We start from the raw sequence: 15,867 nt of genomic DNA, 5'->3' as shown, positions 1-15,867 counted from the left end.
TCTTAGAGTGGCATATTGTTTGCACAGGCTTTGTTTCAAAGGGAAATTATACAATGGCTAGAGTCCCAGAATGTTAAAACACAGACCTAAGATATGTCTGACACAATTAGGCCTAATCTGCAATTACAATGCTCCAGAAGTAACAGTAATAAATTAGACATCCTGAAGGAGTATGAATGCAAAGCCCCATTTAAAGAATGTTGCTTGAAAGGTTTTTCTTTTATCATATTTGCCATTTTGGTATTAGAAGTCTCTGTTTTGGAATGCTGCATTTGATAGATAATGGTATACTTGATTTTTTATGATTTTAGTGAGTTACTGGTATATTTTTTAGAGTTCAAATCTTAGGAAGTTTGGTCTGCAACATGTTTGTGCTTTATTTACATGCTCTCAGAGTTTTTGATTCAAGTTTTTGGGTTTCAAGATATGGTACCACATGCCTTTAACTGTCCCAGTCCTCTGTCAGTCCATTTTCTAAAGTATTAGTCTTGATAAGCATTTCTTTGGTAACTAACTAGCAGATTTCAAACTCTGCTGGTATTTCCAGACAAACTGAGAGTTATAATCCTTGCAGTGCACCCTGTATTTGCACTGGGTCTCAGTCCAGTGGGCCATGCCTAGAACAACTCCCATAGAGATGCCAAGAGGAATCATTATTAGGTGCCCAAACCACCTCCACTGACTTCTCACAGCAGAGAGGAGATACAGTTGTACTGTTACACCTTCCCATATTGCCAAGCTCCTCGCTATCACAGAAAGTGAGTGTAACATCCCTGTGAAGGAAAATCATTTTTGCAGCTTGTATCTGTGAACTCATGCTTTCAGTTACTTACAAAAGCTCATAAACATATGTGGAAATGGAAGCATAGCATTATAAACAGAACACTTCTTATGACTCACTTCTCACATCTCCACTAATATCCAGCATAACATCTGATGAAATACCCCCACATCTTCAGCCATCCATTGGTCAGTATCCTGATCCCATCTACGTTGCCTCAAGAACAAGACCCAAAATACTTCAACCCTTCTACTTGACTTACCTGCTCACCCCTCATCTGCAGTAACAATTCAGTTTTTTTCATCCCAGCCGCTTCATACTAAGCAAAAAGTCACTAGATTGCAAGTCGGAGATCACAGTCAATTAAACTTAAGATGAAAACATGATCGAAAAGCAAAAATGAAGCAATTATAATGTCTTCAAACTGAATACTCTCCAAAACTTGGTTGCACATTGATTTTTATCCATGAAAATTATACATCAGAAAGCAGACAAGGTCCACCCTTGTTAGAGTCCTATGCCCACAATGAATGAGTTCATTTTAATGCAAAGAATGTGGACACATCTCTCACTTCTCAGATAAAAAGAAACTCAGCAGCTCTGCAATTCCATACTGCTATAGCATATCAGACAAAACATTTCAGGGGTGTACAGTTGCATGCCTTTTCCAGGTTTATAACATACATGCATTCAGTGCTAGCAAACTGTGACAATTATCCACTATCTATGTAAGAACAATGTGTTAATCCACTCTTCTGTGTCTAAGATAAAATCTACACTGTTCTTCCTGAATCAGGGGTTTTATTTATTAATTTTATTTTAATTTATTTATCCTTTGTTGACCAGGTTAGTCTCACTACTCCAATGTTCTCTTTTCAGGGGAGATCAGAGTTACTACTTTTACTGAATATGGGAAATTTGCTATGCAGTGAAGAAATTTCTCTATGTTTTTCAATAAATGCCATAGAATCTTTTACATCCTCCTCAGCTACCATGAACTCAGGCAGATGGGACCTCAGTTTAACATCTCATCTCTCAGAGAATCTCCTTACCATCACCTTGCATAGGCTTTTCCAGTGAGGCTGATGAGTGTGATTCCTCTATAATTGGAGCAAACTGTTCTGTCCCCCTTTTATGATAATGGTTATGATCACCCCCATTTGCTAAGACAGAGAGATCGCCCCACTGTTCACACAATATTGAAAAGTTACATTGTTCATGGTAACCCAATAATGTCTAGTGCTTTTAGAAGGTCTGGCCAGTTCTCACCCTCGACTTTAAATCTGGGGTAGTATAACTATATTACAACTATATAATCTTTACAATGACCTCATCTACAGAAACTGACCTAATCCCAAAATTTGGTTCTGCCACTGCCTTCTCATGGGGACCTGTCCAGAAGATTCAGGAGTTCCTCAATGTATTTTCATCTCACAATAATACCCAGAGTTGAGGTAAGCATTTCTTTACCCTAACTGAGAATAGCCTGGACAATATTCCTCTCCCCCATCATGAGTTATTTGATAGTGTGCCAGAACTTTTATGAGATCATGTGGAAGTCATTCTCTGTGGTCTTGCTAAACTCATCTGACACTCAGGGTTTTGCATCTCTTAGCCTAAAAATGCTGTGTGGAGCTGTCACACAGGTCCTCCAACCACCGAGTGAAGCATGGAGTGCAAAACTAATGACGGACAAGTGGCAGATCAGAATAGATTAAGATTGACTAGACTGTGGAAGCAGAAACTGGCTCTTGGGACATGGAATGTCACCTCTCTTCCAGGAAAGAAGTCAGCACTTCTGCGACAGGTTGAAAATTACCATCCAGATTTGGTTGCTCTTAACTGTAGATATAGAATTGGTTCTTGTATCAGGCTTCCTGATCAGGGGTTGGTCATTTTCCTACTCTGGAGTTGATCCTTAGGAGAGGCCCTAGGCTGAGGTGGAGCTACTGACAAGTATCTAGCTACATGTTGTACCACTGGAGCTTATGCCAGACAGGAGTCCAGGGAAGTAAATAGTGTGGGAAGAAATAGCCAGGGAATTGTTATGGCTAGGCTTGTATAGGCTCTAGGGACAATAGCCTAGTATCAACCTATGAACCTATGAACCTATAAGATAGCCACCTTAGTGCAATTACCAAGTTGCTAAAAAGGAAATTCCCTGTTTATGTATATTCACCTATCAACTATTCAGCATATTGTGTGTTGTTGCAAATCATAAGTGCAATGCTTTGCAGGGAGCCATCTACTGATTCTTGTCCTAGTGAGAGGCTTCAACTCTCACATGGGGAATAATACAGATATCCAGAAGGGTGCAATTTGGAGGAACTATTTACCTGTTCTGAACCGAAACAGAGAACTATTATCGGACGTTTGTCTTAGTTATGGATTATCTATAACAAACATAATATTTCAAAACAAATGTGCTTACAAGTATACTTGGTATTAAAACATTTTCAGCCAAATTCTGATGTCTGATTTTGTAGCTGTCTCATCAGACCTGAGGCCGTATATTCTGAACAGGTACCTGTCATAAATGTGAACCCAATAACTACAAAACTGAGGGCTATAGTTTGCCTATCCCTGAAAAACAGAGATGGTATATCTAAATATAGGGGAAGTGGGGAAAAGCCCAACAAAAGGAATACAGAGAAGCACAGCCCTATAAAATGGTTTTACATTCCCAGCTTAGTTTGGCTCTATGGTATAAAGTAGTATAGCCCTGACTGTGACCTGGATGAGTTAGGCTTAATTAACAGCTCAGGCTTTACAAGAGCTGGGCAGGGAAGGTTGGAAGTGAAAGGTTAATTCCAGCTTGCCTATCCTGGATGTGAGGGAGGTGGTGGTCTTGGTAAGCTAAATGCTCATATGAAAGTGGAGGCTTGCACCAAACCAAGGCCATAGGACCAGGAGATGTGAGCTTCACAGTCCCAAGATGGTGAAGGTAGCCCTCATAGGTATGTGCAGAAAAGCACATATGTAGCTTACAGAGCATAGAATGTTTCTGCATTGAGGAAGGTGCTCATACCAACCACCAGGAAGCAGGGCTACAGCCTTGACAAATATATCCACATGGGTGGGATGCCTTCAAGGGTACAAACCACTGCCACTGCCACAATTACTTGTATGATGGCCCACCTGGTCAGCTCTCACACTCGCTGGGAAATACCCAGGATTGGGAAATGAATGGGCTAGGCTCATAAGACAAGGCCTGATGTCAGCAAACACTGTGGGAAAACACTTAGAAAAAAATGCATTTCCATAGTTACAGACAAACACAGTGACAGACATCAATTATAGGGTCTGTGGCTTCAATAGGTTGCTATTCTGAATACCCAGGTTAAAAGAGTGCCGAGTCAGCATCCAAGCAATGCTTTATGATGATTTGGGTTAGATGGCTAGACAAAAAAAATATATAGTAGATGCTACTACATGGGGTGAGTTCAGCTCTTACCTGTGGACACCCTGCTCCCATATAAAAGGGGAGAATGGGAATGTGGAGTTTGACTAGACTCTATTTGAGATCTCATTAACTGACCAGGGATTACCATGGAGGTAACCCTAGGACCTGCTTATAGACAAAGTGAAGGAAGCCATCAAACTAAAGAAAGTTGTCCTCCTTATTACTTAATAAAAACATTTTATGCAGAGGCAAACCCTCCATCTTCATGGTTTACACAGACTAAAGGACTAAAGCACATACTCCACTTTCAAATATAAAGCTGTTCTGCACAAACAGAGCTCACACGTTGCTATATTGTAAATGTTGCAGTGGCGCAGTGGTGCAGTGGTTAACATTGTTACCTCACAGTAAGAGGTTTTACAGTTTGATTCCCAGCTGGGGTGCCTTCTGCGCAGAGTCTGCATGTCCCCCACTGCATTCACGTGAGTTTTCTCCCACATTCCAAAGACATGCATCTGGAGAGTTTTTCTCAGACCTCCACTGAAAATAGGGTCTGTCTTAGTCGGCTTATTCTAGTCAACAAATGTTAAATAAAATAAATGTACAGTCATGTGTACTGCCTGCTACACCAACTCCTAATTCTGCCATAAAATGTATTACAGATGTAAACATCACCACTAAGTACACAGCTTGTTTTTGCATGCACTTGCAATACTGATAATCAATATTAATAGCAAAACTTCAGCCTTGTAACACAGCCATGATTGTGCTTTGTGAGATATTTCAGTCATAGTTATTTCTTCCAACATTCAGTTGTGTTGTTTTTTTTTCCTCACTTTCATTCTTAAATTTCTAGACTTTGATCAGTAAAATCACTCCTCAGTCAGCCGCACCCAGTCGCCCACCCAACCATGATTGACAACTAGTTTTGCATGCTACAGGCAATAGCAAGCATCTGGACTTCAGGAGTAGCCTGCTAAAGACAAAGTCAAGGACAGCCTATCTACTGCCCTGCTGTGGATATATATCCTCCATAAATATGTGTTTTGATAGGTACTTATTCACAATTCTTCACTCTGAGAAGTCAAACCACTGGTGGAGTATTTTTATAAGGCAAGCACACTATATCAGGGACATAGTCAGTAGTTTCATATCATAGATCCATTCATCCATCCTCAATCCCTTTTCCCATTTTGCATATGGGGTCGGGGGTGTCACTTCAGCAGTGGCAATCATCTTGAGCCAAGGTTTACACCACCAGGTGGCTAGCCTTCCACGGTATTTTACTCAACTCATTCACTCACACAAACAATCACACCTACAGCCAGTTTAGAGTGTCCAGTCCCCCTACTGCATGTCTTTGGAATGTGGGAGGAACCTCAAATGACCACAGGGAGGACATGCAGACTCCACACAGAAGGCATCCCAGCCAAGAATTGAACCAGAGAACCTCTTGCTGTGAGGCAACAACACTAACCGTTGCACCACCGCAGCCAGTTTTGTATCATACATACTATAGTATAACTTGTCATAGCTTAGGAACTGCATTTCCCAAGTCTTAATAGCCTAATATATCTTTTCACAGGCAGCTTTTAATATACACCTCTTACATATTTGGATACGTTAGTCAAAACCCCCATCTATCAATACTTACGTTTACTTTTAGTAACAGTCTTTCATAGACCCACATTAGGTAAACTTATTAACCCTCCTTTTTTTCAATATCAGGTAATTCACTATCAGTTTTTTGTTATTAATCTAATTTCATGTTTTTTGTTTAATAGCTCCGAAATAAGCAGTAGATTTTGCCAGAAATACCCCTAATCTCACTTCTTCTATTTTTCTCTTCTTATTTTTATGTACTAATCTATTTTTGCTCCCAGTGCCCTACATAACAAGTGTGTAAATGTTCTCATTAATTCCCTGATTTATATAATTTGCTTCATATAGTAAAGTGGAAACTAATACTTACACACACTTACAATCTTTTGGCTCAATTCACTGATTGATTGTTTTTCTGTCCCACAACATTATGAGCAAGTGGAACCCATTCTGTTTGCCTTCACTTTGCTAAAGTTTACTCCCCTCCTCTATCCTATCCCTTATTCCCAGCCAACCCCAGTTACTCTAAATTTAAACCCCACTATCTCCACCAACCTTGAACCACAACAAATCCCAGTCTATAATGCTTGCATACATTATTTGCAGTCCCTCCCATATTTCGTTCAATACTCCCTCCATGATCCAGCTCACCCTTCTGTCCTGTATATTATAACGCATGCCCTGCTGTCTTATTTACCCACACTTCAACATCATATTGTTTCCAAATGCAACACATCACCCCTCTTTTCCACCTCATCCTAGAACTAACTGCCATGACACCAAGGCCCATGCTGACTCTCTCACTTCTCTTGCTTCTCACCCATTTACATCTTTACCTTCACACGTCCACACAGCCCATCATCATCATCCTAGTTGTACTATCCAACACACTGCAGCATATGTAACCCTTAATTCACCCAAAATAACACCCACCTTATACTGTCCCAATACCACACAGCCCACCACCATCATCCTAGTTGTACTATCCAACACACTGCAGCATATGTAACCCTTAATTCACCCAAAATAACACCCACCTTATACTGTCACAATACCACACAGCCCATCACCATCATCCTAGTTGTACTATCCAACACACTGCAGCATATGTAACCCTTAATTCACCCAAAATAACACCCACCTTATACTGTCCCAATACCACACAGCCCATCATCATCATCCTAGTTGTACTATCCAACACACTGCAGCATATGTAACCCTTAATTCACCCAAAATAACACCCACCTTATACTGTCCCAATACCACACAGCCCACCACCATCATCCTAGTTGTACTATCCAACACACTGCAGCATATGTAACCCTTAATTCACCCAAAATAACACCCACCTTATACTGTCCCAATACCACACAGCCCATCACCATCATCCTAGTTGTACTATCCAACACACTGCAGCATATGTAACCCTTAATTCACCCAAAATAACACCCACCTTATACTGTCACAATACCACACAGCCCACCACCATCATCCTAGTTGTACTATCCAACACACTGCAACATATGTAACCCTTAATTCACCCAAGGTAACACCCACCTTATACTGTCCCAATACCACACAGCCCACCACCATCATCCTAGTTGTACTATCCAACACACTGCAGCATATGTAACCCTTAATTCACCCAAAATAACACCCACCTTATACTGTCCCAATACCACACAGCCCATCACCATCATCCTAGTTGTACTATCCAACACACTGCAGCATGTCTCAACCCTTAATTCACCCAAAATAACACCCACCTTATACTGTCCCAATACCACACAGCCCATCACCATCATCCTAGTTGTACTATCCAACACACTGCAGCATATGTAACCCTTAATTCACCCAAAATAACACCCACCTTATACTGTCCCAATACCACACAGCCCACCACCATCATCCTAGTTGTACTATCCAACACACTGCAGCATATGTAACCCTTAATTCACCCAAAATAACACCCACCTTATACTGTCCCAATACCACACAGCCCATCACCATCATCCTAGTTGTACTATCCAACACACTGCAGCATATGTAACCCTTAATTCACCCAAAATAACACCCACCTTATACTGTCCCAATACCACACAGCCCATCATCATCATCCTAGTTGTACTATCCAACACACTGCAGCATATGTAACCCTTAATTCACCCAAAATAACACCCACCTTATACTGTCCCAATACCACACAGCCCATCACCATCATCCTAGTTGTACTATCCAACACACTGCAGCATATGTAACCCTTAATTCACCCAAAATAACACCCACCTTATACTGTCCCAATACCACACAGCCCATCACCATCATCCTAGTTGTACTATCCAACACACTGCAGCATATGTAACCCTTAATTCACCCAAAATAACACCCACCTTATACTGTCCCAATACCACACAGCCCATCACCATCATCCTAGTTGTACTATCCAACACACTGCAGCATATGTAACCCTTAATTCACCCAAAATAACACCCACCTTATACTGTCCCAATACCACACAGCCCATCACCATCATCCTAGTTGTACTATCCAACACACTGCAGCATGTCTCAACCCTTAATTCACCCAAAATAACACCCACCTTATACTGTCCCAATACCACACAGCCCACCACCATCATCCTAGTTGTACTATCCAACACACTGCAGCATATGTAACCTTTAATTCACCCAAAATAACACCCACCTTATACTGTTCCAATACCACACAGCCCATCACCATCATCCTAGTTGTACTATCCAACACACTGCAGCATATGTAACCCTTAATTCACCCAAAATAACACCCACCTTATACTGTCCCAATACCACACAGCCCATCCCCATCATCCTATTTGTACTATCCAACAAACTGCAGCATATGTAACCCTTAATTCACCCAAAATAACACCCACCTTATACTGTCCCAATACCACACAGCCCATCACCATCATCCTAGTTGTACTATCCAACACACTGCAGCATATGTAACCCTTAATTCACCCAAAATAACACCCACCTTATACTGTCCCAATACCACACAGCCCATCACCATCATCCTAGTTGTACTATCCAACACACTGCAGCATATGTAACCCTTAATTCACCCAAAATAACACCCACCTTATACTGTCCCAATACCACACAGCCCATCACCATCATCCTAGTTGTACTATCCAACACACTGCAGCATATGTAACCCTTAATTCACCCAAAATAACACCCACCTTATACTGTCCCAATACCACACAACCTGTCACCATCATCCTAGTTGTACTATCCAACACACTGCAGCATGTCTCAACCCTTAATTCACCCAAAATAACACCCACCTTATACTGTCCCAATACCACACAGCCCATCACCATCATCCTAGTTGTACTATCCAACACACTGCAGCATATGTAACCCTTAATTCACCCAAAATAACACCCACCTTATACTGTCCCAATACCACACAGCCCACCACCATCATCCTAGTTGTACTATCCAACACACTGCAGCATATGTAACCCTTAATTCACCCAAAATAACACCCACCTTATACTGTCCCAATACCACACAGCCCATCACCATCATCCTAGTTGTACTATCCAACACACTGCAGCATATGTAACCCTTAATTCACCCAAAATAACACCCACCTTATACTGTCCCAATACCACACAGCCCATCACCATCATCCTAGTTGTACTATCCAACACACTGCAGCATATGTAACCCTTAATTCACCCAAAATAACACCCACCTTATACTGTCCCAATACCACATAACCCGTCACCATCATCCTAGTTGTACTATCCAACACACTGCAGCATATGTAACCCTTAATTCACCCAAAATAACACCCACTTTATACAGTCCCAGTACCACACATCCCATCACCATCATCCTAGTTGTACTATCCAACACACTGCAGCATATGTAACCCTTAATTCACCCAAAATAACACCCACCTTATACTGTCCCAATACCACACAGCCCACCACCATCATCCTAGTTGTACTATCCAACACACTGCAGCATATGTAACCCTTAATTCACCCAAAATAACACCCACCTTATACTGTCCCAATACCACACATCCCATCACCATCATCCTATTTGTACTATCCAACACACTGCAGCATATGTAACCCTTAATTCACCCAAAATAACACCCACCTTATACTGTCCCAATACCACATAACCTGTCACCATCATCCTAGTTGTACTATCCAACACACTGCAGCATATGTAACCCTTAATTCACCCAAAATAACACCCACTTTATACAGTCCCAGTACCACACATCCCATCACCATCATCCTAGTTGTACTATCCAACACACTGCAGCATATGTAACCCTTAATTCACCCAAAATAACACCCACCTTATACTGTCCCAATACCACACAGCCCACCACCATCATCCTAGTTGTACTATCCAACACACTGCAGCATATGTAACCCTTAATTCACCCAAGGTAACCCCCACCTTATACTGTCCCAATACCACACATCCCATCACCATCATCCTAGTTGTACTATCCAACACACTGCAGCATATGTAACCCTTAATTCACCCAAAATAACACCCACCTTATACTGTCCCAATACCACACAGCCCATCACCATCATCCTATTTGTACTATCCAACACACTGCAGCATATGTAACCCTTAATTCACCCAAAATAACACCCACCTTATACTGTCCCAATACCACACAGCCCATCACCATCATCCTATTTGTACTATCCAACACACTGCAGCATATGTAACCCTTAATTCACCCAAAATAACACCCACCTTATACTGTCCCAATACCATACAGCCCATCACCATCATCCTAGTTGTACTATCCAACACACTGCAGCATATGTAACCCTTAATTCACCCAAAATAACACCCACCCTATACTGTCACAATACTACACAGCCCATCACCATCATCCTAATTGTACTATCCAACACACTGCAGCATATGTAACCCTTAATTCACCCAAAATAACACCCACCTTATACTGTCCCAATACCACACAGCCCATCACCATCATCCTAGTTGTACGATCACACATACTGCAGCATATGTAACCCTTAATTCACCCAAAATAACACCCACCTTATACTGTCCCAATACCACACAGCCCATCACCATCATCCTAGTTGTACTATCCAACACACTGCAGCATATGTAACCCTTAATTCACCCAAGGTAACACCCACCTTATACTTTCCCAATACCACAGACTTTTCAGACTCAACCTACACTTACACAACCCCATAATTCATAAGATAAAAATTAAAAATTAATATTAAAATAAAGTGCTTATCCTAGAACCAACATATTTCCTGACACTAAAACTCAGTGGTGAAATCCATCCAATCCCTTGTCCAGCTACATCTGCACAAACCTTTAACTCAACAGCACCACAAGCCACATCCCTCCAATACAACATGTCTCTATGTGTTCTTCCCTTAACATTACACATATAAATATTATAACCACCTAGAACAAAATACCACAGGTCCATGTCTGGTTTAACCTAGATTCTCCAAATATAGTAGTACTAATTGAAACCTGGCTGAAAGGAGAAACAAAAGACAATGAAATTCTACCCCCAAACTATAATATACTAACAGCAGACAGACAGACAAACTGAAAGGGATGGTGGAGTTGCAATCCTATAAAAAAATTCTCTGCAGCTTACCTCTTCACCATGAAATCCTCCACCATTTGGTAAGGCAAAAACTCTCATATCTACCCTCAGACTCAATGAAAATAAGACATTATCCATCATAGGTGTTTATTTGCCACCTTGCAATAATCTATTGCAGAAGACTTCAGCTGGGTCTCATCCAACATCTCCCAAGAGGAATCCATACTGGGTGATTTTAATATTGACTGTCTCTCTCTCTCTCTCTCTCTCTCTCTCTCTCTCTCTCTGACTCACCTGACCAATCAATAAATCTCTTTGATCTCTGGCAGCTAATCACTACTCCTACATGTTATAATAAAACCAACTCTAAGGGAACATTAATTGACCAGATTCTTACTTTTATACCTCATAAAAATCTTTACCGCAGCCACCCGAGCAGATACCCTAAGTAATCATCTCCCTACCTGTGAAATAAGAAAGTAAAGTAATATTCAAAAGTAGCCACATTTCAGCATAGCATATAATCTCACACATTTCAAGAAAGATTCCTTTATCTCCTGTCTAAAACTATAACTGGAGTGCTCTAAAATACATTACACTAGATGACACAGTAGCTCTTTTCAATTCTACTTTCTTGAACATCCTATATGAACTCAATCTACTCAGAAAAAAGAGAGTTAGGGCCAAACCTACCCCCCTAGTTGTCTCAAAATACAAAACACCTTACTTAGAGATAGAGCCTGGAGTTCATGGCTATCCAATAAAACACTAACAAATCTCCCAAATTTCAGAGAACTCAGAAACAAAATTAAAACTCAGACAGCAACACCACCAACCATTCATCCTCATAAACTTTCCTCTAAAAGCCGGTATGGCAAGATCGTCATTGGATGACTGCATTTTTCCCTCTCCACCTACCCTAACTACACTACTGTCACAGGCAATTTGGGGAAACATTTTATACAATTTTTTTTTTCTAAAACATCTCTGGAGCTTCTAATCTTACTGGGTAAGGAGTGAGATTGGCTCAGGAACGTTGATCATACATCTCAACTGTCTAGATTTTCGTCTCACATTTTGAGTCTGTTCCTCATAAAATTTGTGGTTTTCTGATTTTTAAGGCAAATCAGTTGTTGTTGTTGTGTCTTTCAGCTTTTCCCGGTTAAGGGTCACCACAGCGGAACTCCAGTCCGCAAATGATTGGCAGTAGATTTTTACATGCTGGCTTGCCGGGCCTAACGCACAACCTTCAACGAAGGAACGCCCATTCACGCATGTCGCCACACAGAAGACGCTCTAACTGAGAATCGAATGGGCAACGTCTAACTGTGAGGCGACAATGCAACCGCAGCACCACCATCAGTAAGGATCGACTTTACTAACTAATGACCGGCATTTGAGTTTCAGACTACACATCCTTCAGAAAATGTATGATAACACCAGACCTTTTAGTCTAACAACATTCTAAATTTATAAGCACACTATTTACAAATGTGTCCCTATTTTGGGGGTTTTACCCACCAATTATTTTTGTCTTGGTGCAAAAAAATAAATAAATAAACATTCAGAAAGAAGTTCAGAGCACCATGTGAAACAGTGAACCAAAAGCATTGACTGTGTTATTCCACAGGGGAGTAAAAGAGGACTGGGATACAGGTTTGCAGAAATCTAATGCTGTGGGTGGGACTGTTAGAAATCATTACTGATGTCACAAACAGGGAGATGATAAACTAAGTGGGTAGCATTGTTTTCAGCTTCGGTCCGAGGTAGAAATGTGATTTCAGTAACGAGAGAGTGTCCCTTTAAATTGAAACCTCCAGCATTAGCTCCTGACAACCTACCTGATGAATATCTCAATTCTAATAAAACACTTCATTAGTGAAGCATGTGTCCCTACCCTCTGGAAAAACACATTCCTCTCCTCCACAAAGGAGAGCAGTCAGCTGAACTCTCTAACTACAGGCCCATGGCCATCCTCTCCCCTTATCAAAAGTACTCAGAAAATGTAACCAGTCATAACTCTTACTTTACCTCACTCAAAATAACCTCCTGTCTTCTTCTCAGCTTGGCTTCCATCCCCACTACAGTACCTATACTGCTTTACATAGTTTCACTAATACAGAAACACAAATAGGAATGATGGAAACCAAGTGTCTGCCCTATTCCTTGATTTAATCAAATCCTTCAACATAGTCTCTCACTCTGTTTTTCTACACAAACTTCATAACCTAGGACTCAACACTATATCATGATTTCATAGCTACCTCCAAAATAGAGCTGAAGCTGTCTAGTGGCAGCTGTCAAGACATCTTATCCTTTTTCCCTGCCCCAGTCAGTGTCCCTTAGTCTTGGAACCCAGTCTCTTTAACAACGTCATCAATGACCGACATGAAGTCTCTAAAACTGCATACTTGGTACAGTATGCAGATGATGCCACAATTATCTGTATCACAAAAAACATCAGCAAACTATAAGAACTTACTCAGGAGTCCTTCTCCTCTGTAGAAACCTGGCTGACATCTGCACAGCTATTCCTAGACCCAAGTAAACCCAAACTAATCCTATTTACTTTTTTGTGTGTGAATAAATAGAATATTGTGCTTTTATGCAATTCGATTCTTGGTTTCTGTGGTCGTGGATTATAATCCAATTTACTCCCAAACAGCTTACAGTCAACAAAACCTCCTTCTCAGTTACCTCATCCAACAAAATAAAAATCAAATTTGTCACACATACTAAACTGCTTACTATCTGTGTAGATGAGAACTTAAAATTTGACACACGCATCCAAAATATGGTGAAAAGATTACACCAAAAATGCATTTTCACTATGGAGCCAAACCCTTCTTCTTAGATACTGTAAGAAGACATTTTTCCTCTTCTGTCTTGCCTACTCTAATGTTTTCAGCTCCCATTCTTAACAAATTCCAAGTGACCGTGCTAAACAATTTTGAGCAATATTACTACAAAATAGCATGATTCACTGCCAATCTTCCAACTAGATCCCACCACTGTACCGTCCTAAGGGAATTACAGCGGCTGAAATTCCCACATTATCTAACCTACTCACAACTTCCACAAATATATACATTGTATATAAACCTAACAATTGTCCTTCCATTTCCAACCTCATACAAATATATAACCCTTCCAGGCCACTTATGTCTGTCAGACAAATACTTATTACATGTATCCAAATCCAACAATTCTACTAGCAAATCATTGCTCTCCAACCAGCTCACTAAATCCTGGACCTCCATCCCACAAGCAATATGACAAGGACACTCCATAAAATCATTTAAAACTCAACTAAAATCCTACCTACTCACTTACCAGATCTTTACATGTGATATTCATGGATAATCTCCAAACCCTTACGGTCACCACTCTTTTATGTAACTGACCATAATACAGCTACTTCTTCACAATCTCTAACTATCTGATTATTATCTACCCGTCTCCACTACTGTCTCCCTCTCCCTTTTACCTGGACCTCCTCAATACTCCTAAATAGTTTGTAACCATCGTCATCCTATAATTACTTTACTGTCTCCTATTCAATATCTATTTTCAGCTGATTCAGTTTGAAAGTAACTAGAATCTTACAAGCTCGATATTAGTTAATATTTTATAGTATTCTTCATTTAACTGTTATATTTTCATTAAATGTCATATTACAATTGTATGTATTTTCATTTACAATTCTATGTATGTATATTTGCTATTCTGTGTATGTACATTTACAATTCTATGTATGGGCATTTGCTATTCTACGTATGTACATTTATTATGTTTTGATTAACTATCACATCATTACTAGTCTATGTCTGTATGTACATTTATTATGTAAATCTTGTATAACTGCCTTCTACTCATTGTAAAATGGAGCATTTCCCCCAGGGTCTTTGCTAAAAATGGGACTTGTGCCAGTCATTCTTTTCCAGTAAGCAAAAGCTATAAATAAATTAATTAATAAAGAGAGGAATGAAAAATCCTGTTTTAGTTCCTATTAAAGCAGACACACACTCTACCTTATAATGATCATGAAAAGTATAGAGGGGATAAGGAACAGAATATCGGATGATACCACATAACTCTTGGCTTCATAGGCTCTTAAGACCATAAGAAAGCCATGGTAACTGAGTCTTGCAACCATTTACATCTAGTCTAAGCCCACCTTTCTCAATGAGATCTAGGCCACTCAAGCCCGGGTGAGTTTCTGAATACCGATCCAATTATCCAGGTCCTGTTTGAAGGAAGATTATCACATTGCTAGGTTTACAGAGGGGGAGTCTGTTCCATCAGTGGGAGACATTGTTCTATGATACTATATCTCTACCATGTTTTTTATGTGCTGGTGAAGAGTAGATCCTGGAAGCACAACCCTGTTGCTTAACTGGCCGGAGGGTCAGAGTGCTGAGGAGAAAGATATCAAGAATCACTGATG

This window comes from Protopterus annectens, chromosome 2.part0 (assembly GCF_019279795.1).
Source record: "Protopterus annectens isolate FY-2018-M chromosome 2.part0, PAN1.0, whole genome shotgun sequence".
NCBI classification, from domain to species: Eukaryota; Metazoa; Chordata; order Ceratodontiformes; family Protopteridae; genus Protopterus; species Protopterus annectens.
This window is presented reverse-complemented; position numbering follows the sequence as displayed.